The sequence below is a fragment of the Ursus americanus genome, unplaced genomic scaffold, assembly GCF_024610735.1.
Source record: "Ursus americanus isolate L20-20 unplaced genomic scaffold, mUrsAme1.1.p SCAF_147, whole genome shotgun sequence".
In the NCBI taxonomy this organism is placed as follows: Eukaryota; Metazoa; Chordata; class Mammalia; order Carnivora; family Ursidae; genus Ursus; species Ursus americanus.
In genome coordinates, this window is record NW_028273729.1 from 255,792 (window position 1) to 263,639 (window position 7,848).

Consider the following 7,848-nt stretch of genomic DNA (forward strand, 5'->3'; position numbering starts at 1 on the left):
TGATGGGCCTTCTGGAATGTTGTGCAGCACAAGGAGGCGCCTGCTCCGGACCCTGGAGGGGCCCCAGGGATGTGCTCCTTTACAACCAAAGGGCAGAGCAATAGGCATAGTACCGTGAGCCCCATGCCCCTTTGGGGAAAAGTCTCCCAACTCACCAGGATCTCGAGCAAGGGATGAGAGGTGGTTTAAGGTCGCTTTTCTGATATTCGTACAGATATGTGGATAGGGACTGTGCATCGGGCCAAGGCCGTGGCAGGGCCCTGAGGGCTGGTTTGGGGAGGGGATGGGGATCCGGGTTCACATGGGAGCAGGAGTCTAGGACGGAGCCCCGAGGAGCCCAGAGGCTGGTTTCTGGGATCTGGGTCCCTTTGTGCCGCATCGGTGCCCTGGGTGCTGGGTCCCTCCGGCACCTCCACTCACCCTGAGCCAGCGCTGGACTTTGTTGGCAGTAGGGGACTCCTTCCTGTCCTTCAAGGAGGTGGGGCAGGGGATCCCATCGTTCAGCTCCTGCCCCGTCTCCTGTGTGGAGCTCTGTAAAGACAGTGCCCGGCAGCCAGGCGGGAGGCCTCAGAGGTCTGTCTGGCTGCCTTGGCTGGTCCTCAGCCCCAGGGGACTCCCTTCCAGACACACCACACCCCAGGATGCACGCAGCTCCACCATGGAGAGAAAAGTGACACAGCTCGAGGGCCTTGGATTCACTCTGGCCCTGGTGAGAGGCACCTCGGGAATCCTCTTTCCACCCTGCCCCCCCCACCCCCCCGTGGCATCGGTGTGAACATGAAGGCATCACCAGGGTATCCACTGCCCTGCAACCTCCTCCAGCCCAGGGCGGGACCTCCCCCACATACCCCTCTTTCCCTGAAACTGGGGGAATGGGGCTGCCCAGGGATGGCTCGGAGAGGTGGCCTGGCCTGGCCTAGGTCGCTCGGTATTACCTTCCGGCACCTCCTGGCAAAGGCCCTGAGGTGTCGGGGGCGCGGGTTGAGCCAGTGTCTGCAGCATGTGAAACGTCCCTCACCCCGGGGATTCTGGAAGCCAGAGCCCCGGAAAATGGGCACGCAGCAAGAGAACATCTTTCACTATCGAATGTCTCCGGCCAAGTGAGCCTGATACGGGACCGCACTAGAATGTGGGTGCCTGGTGACCGGGGTTCCGAGTTCCGTTGGGGTCGGTTATCAGGGAAGTGACTTCACTTCCTGGGATCCCCTCCCTGAGTCCACACCTGGACTAGCACCTGCACAGACAGTGCTCTGGGCTGCCGACTGCTCATCCCCTTTCTGCATGCCATGCCAAATGTGTACCCAGTGACACCAACACAACCCTCTCCACAGGCCCCAGGGAAGGTCTGGGTGCAGCCAGGGCCCCAGCTTGGAAACACCCCTGGGCTCTGATGCAACTCTCCATCTTCCCTGTTTTGGACCCCGGAGAAGCCGTTGTGCCTGTCAGGGATGGTCTGTGTCTTGCCTGTGCGATAGGGATTATTCCAGCGTGTACTTCTTGCAGAAGTCCACAGGCATAGGTGGGATACCATCTAAGAAATTGGGGGAGTGGTGTCGCACGTAGGGAATACCTGCCACCACATTTTCTTCCTTTCTCACCTTCTCTGAGTCTGTAGCTCCTCCGATCCCACCCACAGTCCCTAGTGTTGTGTGTGTGTCTGTGCACATGTGTGTGCCCCAGTACTCCTATTGTGCAGGCCCAGTCCCACCTAGGGGTGGATGGGAAATAGCTTTCCCAGGTCTTAGGCTTTCTAATTTCCAAGGCAAACCCTGCAGAAGCTATTGGAGCCTTGGCTCAGAGGGGCTGAGCCCACCCTTACTCCTAGACGCTGCCAGTCGTGTGTCACGAGCCATCCCTCCTTTCCTCTGGGTGTCATGTGGGCAGGGGTGCCGTCAGTGGGTTGCCCTGGCCTGGGCTCCTCCTCAGACAGGTACGTGCTGGGATGCCTCCTGCCTGGGATGTCGATGCTTCTTCCCACCCCCATACCATCTCCAGGTCTACAGCCAGTTCCAGAACACCACCTCTTCCCGAGCTCCCAGTGAGTAGCTAGGTTCAGCCATGGCCCCACCTTTGAGGACACTCGGAGAGCTGGGTTCAGGCCTGGTTCTGCCTTCTTACCAGTCTGTGATTCTGGGCAAGCCACGGACCCTGCTAGGGTCTTCCCCTTGTTGCAGAGGCCGTCTCTTACGTAACTGACTTTATTTTCGTTGAAAGATTTTCTGTGTTGGCTTGAGAGACAGAGTGTGGGGGGTGGGGAGGATAGAGGGAGAGGGGAGACAGAATCTCAAGCCGACTCTGTGCTGAGTGTGATGCCCAATGCTGGTCTTGATCCCAAGACCCTGAATTCGTGACCTGAGTCCAGATCACGAGTCAGAAGCTTAAGCAACTGAGCCACCCAGGCGCCCTGGCAAAAGAACACTTTCGATATATTTCCAGGCAATGCAGGGAAGTGACTAGTGCAAGAGGGAAGACAGACATGGGGGACTGTGCATTTCCCTCACTTAACTGCCTAAAGAGATTTAGTTTCTAGTCTATGGGTCAGGGATGAAGAATACAGGCGAAGCTCAGCCATTTCCATGAGTTGGAGACAGCAAGATGGAAATTTGGAGAAGTCGATATGGCTGTGGTTTACAGTACAGAATACTGAGGAGAGCTGCACAGAGAAAGAGGACCTCAGAAAGCCATCTAGGATCACTTTTGAGTTTTCATAGAATTCCTCAATAGGGCACCTGTGTGAGGAACGTATGTGGTGTGGGGAAAATAATAGCCCAGGGGAAGCAGAGAGGAAAATGTCACTAGCCTTCACACACAACCAGGAAAAGTCTGTGCTACCAGCAGCAGGCAGAGTGGAAAACCTCGTAATTCGTGGGACATTGCAAAGAGAGCTCAGAATACCAACAGAACAATAGCAAAATATATTGAAGACTACTGTGATACCCCCTAACAAACCTTTGGAAAGCTAGTCTGGAAGGATAAAATAGTTCTCCAGGACCCTCACCATCAGAACAATCCTCAAGAGTATGTGTAGAAATATAAGCAATAGTTAATATCTAACCATTAAAATTCACAATACCTGCCTTCCAACCAAAGATTACCAGGATGCAAAGAAGGAGAAAAGTTCACCTCGTACTGAGGAGAAAGATTAAACAATAGAAACCTACCCAGAAATGAAAAAGAGGATGGAAGTATTGCACATGCACTTTCAAACAACTGTTAGAAAGAGGTTTTATATACGTAAGAATGTACACAAAGGATGAAGTGAAACAGAGATATAGAAAATATGAAAACAAGGAAAACCCAACTTCTGGAGCTGAAGAGTAGCACGTCTAAGATGAAAAATGTAGTAGATGGGCTTTCTTTCACGTTAGACACTACATAGCAAAAAGAGAGAGAGAGAGACAGAGAGAGAACTTGAATGCATGATCATAGCAGTTGTCCAGAATAAAGCAGAGAAAAGGAAGGGTGCAAACCACGCCGTGCACACAAACACTAGAGTAGGTGTGAGCTTTGTAGCAATTTCAAGTGGCCTGGTAGATAAGAAATTGGCTGAGGTACAGAAAAAAAAATGTTTGAAGAAGTAATGTCTGATTATTATCTGAATTGCATGAACCCTCTACACCCATAGATTCAAGAATTCAGGAATCCAGCCAACAAAACCCCCAAACATAAGGATCATGAAAAAACCCCTCCTTATCAACCTACATCCTAATAAAATTGCTTAAGACCAATGCTAAAGAAAAAAATCTAAAAAGCAGATGGAGATGAGTCCATTGCATTACCTGTCACGTCCCTAATTGTGTAGATGGTCTCTGTTTCTTTCTGGTCTGTGTTACTCTTGGAGTCTCTCTTCCCTTACAGGATCCCCCTTCCTATTTCTTGCAGGGTGGTTTAGCGGCCAAATCCTTTGAGTTTCTTTCTGTCCTGGAAGCTCTTTATCTCTGCTCCTATTCGGAATGACTCCTTGCTGGATAAAGTATTCTTGGCTGCATGTTTTTCTCATTTAGTACCCTGACTCGATCACGCCAGCCCTTTCTGGTGTGCCAGGTCTCTGTGGATAGGTATGTGGCTAGTCTAATGTGCTTACCCCTGTCGGTGAAGACCCTCTTGTCTCGAGCTGCTTTCAGGATTTTCTCTTTCTGTCTGAAATTGCAAACGTCACTAGTATATGTTAGGGTGTTCCTCTATTCTTATGGCCTTGGGGAAGAGTCCTCTCTACCTCTTGGACTTGAATGCCTGTTTCCCTCCCAGATTAGGGAAGTTCTCAGCTACGATCCACACAGATAGATCTTCTGTCCCTCTGTGTCTTCTCCCTCAGGGCCAGAAGTAATTCCAATATTGTTTCCTTTTGTGGCATCACTGATTTTTCGATTCCTCCACCCATGGTCCATTCGTTGGCTTTCTCTCTTTTCCTCAGCTTCCTTCCTTTCCATCAGCTTGTCTTTGGTGTCACTGACTCTGTCTTCTGCCTCATTGACCCTAGGCGTTAGAGCATCCACATCCAATGTAGACTGCATCTCAGTTAGAGCCTTTTGAATGTGGGCCTGATTCGATTTCATTTCTGCACTATGAGAGTCTCTCGTGTCATTTATCCTTTTTTCAAGCCCAGCTAGCAACTTTGTAACTGTCATCGTGAGTTCCAGCTCTGACATCTTACTTAAAACCGTATGCATTAGATCAGTGGCAGAGAGTGTTACCCCTGGCTCTTTCTTTTGCTGTGAATCCCTCCCTCTAGTCACTTTTCCCAGAGAAGAATGGATGGGGGAGAGAGAGATTGGGATCTCACAGGGTGGACAAAACTGGGTGATCCACTTGGTCCCGATTGTCTTTTGGTCTGTGTGTTGGAAGTCACTAAATCCCAAAATCGTAAAGAAAGCCAAACTCATATATATATAGCGAAAAGAATCCGAAAATGAGGAAAATAGGAGCGCCTGGGTGGCACTGCGGTTAGGCGTCTGCCTTCGGCTCAGGGCGTGATCCCAGCAATCTGGGATCGAGCCCCACATCAGGCTCTTCTGCTATGAGCCTGCTTCTTCCTCTCCCACTCCCCCTGCTTGTGTTCCCTCTCTCGCTGGCTGTCTCTATCTCTGTCGAATTAATAAATAAAATCTATAAAAAAAAAAAGACTCTCTTTAAAAAAAAACAAGAAAACAAAAATGAAGAATATATGTATAAAATGTCAATGTAAAAAATGACAGTTCAGAAAAGATTGAAAAATGAAGAGTTGCTAAAATTAAAAAAAAAGTAGTTGGAAAGGGAAAAAAAGAGGGAAAAAAATAAATGGAAAATTTTGAATGGAGAGAGAAATGAATCATGAGAAAAAGCCTCAAGCTCTAGGTGCTATTTTCCCCTAGCGCTGGAGTTTGGCCATCCTCTTTGGTCTGTAAACTTACTGTTCACTTGTTCTTTCACCTCGTTTTCGGGGGGCGGGGGCCTAGTGCGCTGATTCTCAGGTGTTTTTGCCTGGACGGGGATGCACTGCCCCTTGCCAGGGGGCCCGGTGGGGCTCAGGGTCAGCTGGTTGCTCTGTGTGCCTTGTGTTCCCAGAGGGCTTTCCCTGCCTCTTGAAAGGGTGAGAATAAAAACGGCCGCCCTCATCTGTAGGCGCAGAGCTGTGATGCTGTTGTGCACCAAGTTCTGTAGACTTCTGCGGTGCTCCCCACACCAAAGCTCCTTGGGGAAGGCGGAGGGTCACAGCGTTTCTGTCCTTTGCAGGGCTCCCAGGTGGAGAGCTTCCGATCAAGTGGACTCCCCGTCAACCGACTTTGTGCAAGGAGAGGGATCTCTCCCTTCTCCTCACTTGTGTCTGGAGCAGGAAGCGTAGGCACCGCTCTCACAACAACTGAACTGCAGGGTTATCAAGAATTGGGGCTGGCAGGGGCAGGGGGTCACTGCTGGAGGAGCCTGAGGGGTGTGGAGGGGCTATGCCCAGTGCCAAAGCTGCCGGTTGAGGCTCTGTCCATCCTGCAGCTTCCATGAGCACCCAGTGTGCTTTGGAAATGAGGAGGTTGTGGAATACAGGTGAGGTTCAGTGGGGGTGGAATCTGGAGCCGACGACCAGGAAAGAATTCTTGAGACGTCTTTGGTGCAAAATTGGTGGTTTATGACAGGACCCATGGCAGAAAGAGATGCTGCCCTGGCTTGTGAGGGGTGGCTGATGGTAGACTATGGGGTTGGGAGAAGGTAAGGAAAAAGGGAGGTTGAGATAATACTTGCATATGTGAAAGAAGACTCACAAGGTACAGAGGCCTTGCCATTGTCTCGGGAAGGTGGTTTTGCCCTCTAGCAAGGCATGAACATTAAGACGGTTGGGAACTTCCTGGAGGCTGCAGAGTATAAGGACATTTCATTGTATCTACTTTCCCTTCAGGAAGCTAAGTTATTGATAGAAATGCTTGGTTCTTGTAAACTGCTAAGACATTGGGAAACTGAGGGAGACTTAAGTCTTGCAGGATTGTGGTGTCTATAGGTTAACTATTTCTTTGCCCTTTAGGGCAGCCAGGAGTGCCTGAGGAATGTCACGGACACCCCATGGTGGGGGTGTGTGTGGGGTGTCAATTCCGGCTTTGTCCTCAGCTAGCCTTCTCTTCCCTCCTCAGTAAAGGTCCCCCCTGTTCACAGAGGTTCAAGCAGTTCTTGCTGTTGCCACCTAGTGGACATATGGATGAACACATTCAGGTCATGTCTGTGACTCACTGACCTGAGCTGCCATGAGAGCTTGGTTCCTTCCTGGGAGGACAAGGCCCAAAAAGGATGGACCCGGAGCAAGCAGACAAGTGTGGCCTGGCCGACGCCCCTCTGCTGGCCTGGAAGCAGGACCCGGTTGCTCTACTTAGAAGCTGAGTTCTAGAGCAGGAGGGGCTGGAGTGGCTGGGGTGTGTCCCGGGATGGGGTCTGGATGAGGGGTGTTCCAGGACGGGTGTGTGTGTGTGTGTGTGTGTGTGTGTGTGTGTGTGTGTGTGTGTGTGTGGGGCAGGGATGCTTGTGGAGGGAGGATCCGTGAGGGCGGTATGGAGAGGCTCTTCCCTGCTCCACGGGTCCCGCCCAGGTAGCCTGATGGCCTCACTGTGGGCTTGTCTTCCTCATGATTTCAGGGTTCATCTCTAGTCTCCGGGGACCCTCCTTTCCCGAGCAAGGCTCCACGGAAAGAAAGAGAGTATAGGTAGAGGACCCTGAAGCCAATACTCCCACAATGGGACTAAAGTGTGTTCCAGAAATTGTGCTTTTAGGAAACAGTCCTAAAGCAAAAGAGATTTAGGGCACATTGTACTCTTCACTTTAAGGATGAGACTCCAAGAATTGGAGATGTCTCAATTGTTCGGCAGGTGGTGCTGCTGAGTAAATGATGTGTAGCCCCTGAGAATGCAGAAGGGGACAGGAGGAGCAGTGCCTGTCCCCTGTGGGGACCTCAGGCCGCACAAGAGCCCAGCTGTGGAACCCTCCCTGCCCCACCCTATCCCACACACAGGCAAACCCCCTCCCCCCACACACTCACCCATACACTCCAAGGGAAAGGACTGGAAGAGGGCCGCCATGTGTTATGGGCTATCGTGATAGAAGGTAGAAGGAATGTGTCTTCCTTTCTTCATATTTACATCACTATTTTACTAACAAAACGTAATCTGGCTAAAACCTTAGAGAACTTTTTAATTACCTGATATGTTTGTAATAAAGAGGAAGATTTAATATGCAGTCTTAATATTTTTCTAATATGCACATTAGAATCATTGAAACCTGGCCTATCCAGGAAAATGAAAGATTTTGAAGGTGTCTCATGAACCCAGATATTTCTGGCTCTTGGGTCACACTTACAAAAGGGAAGCCTATCCCAGATCATGAAAACATTTCATT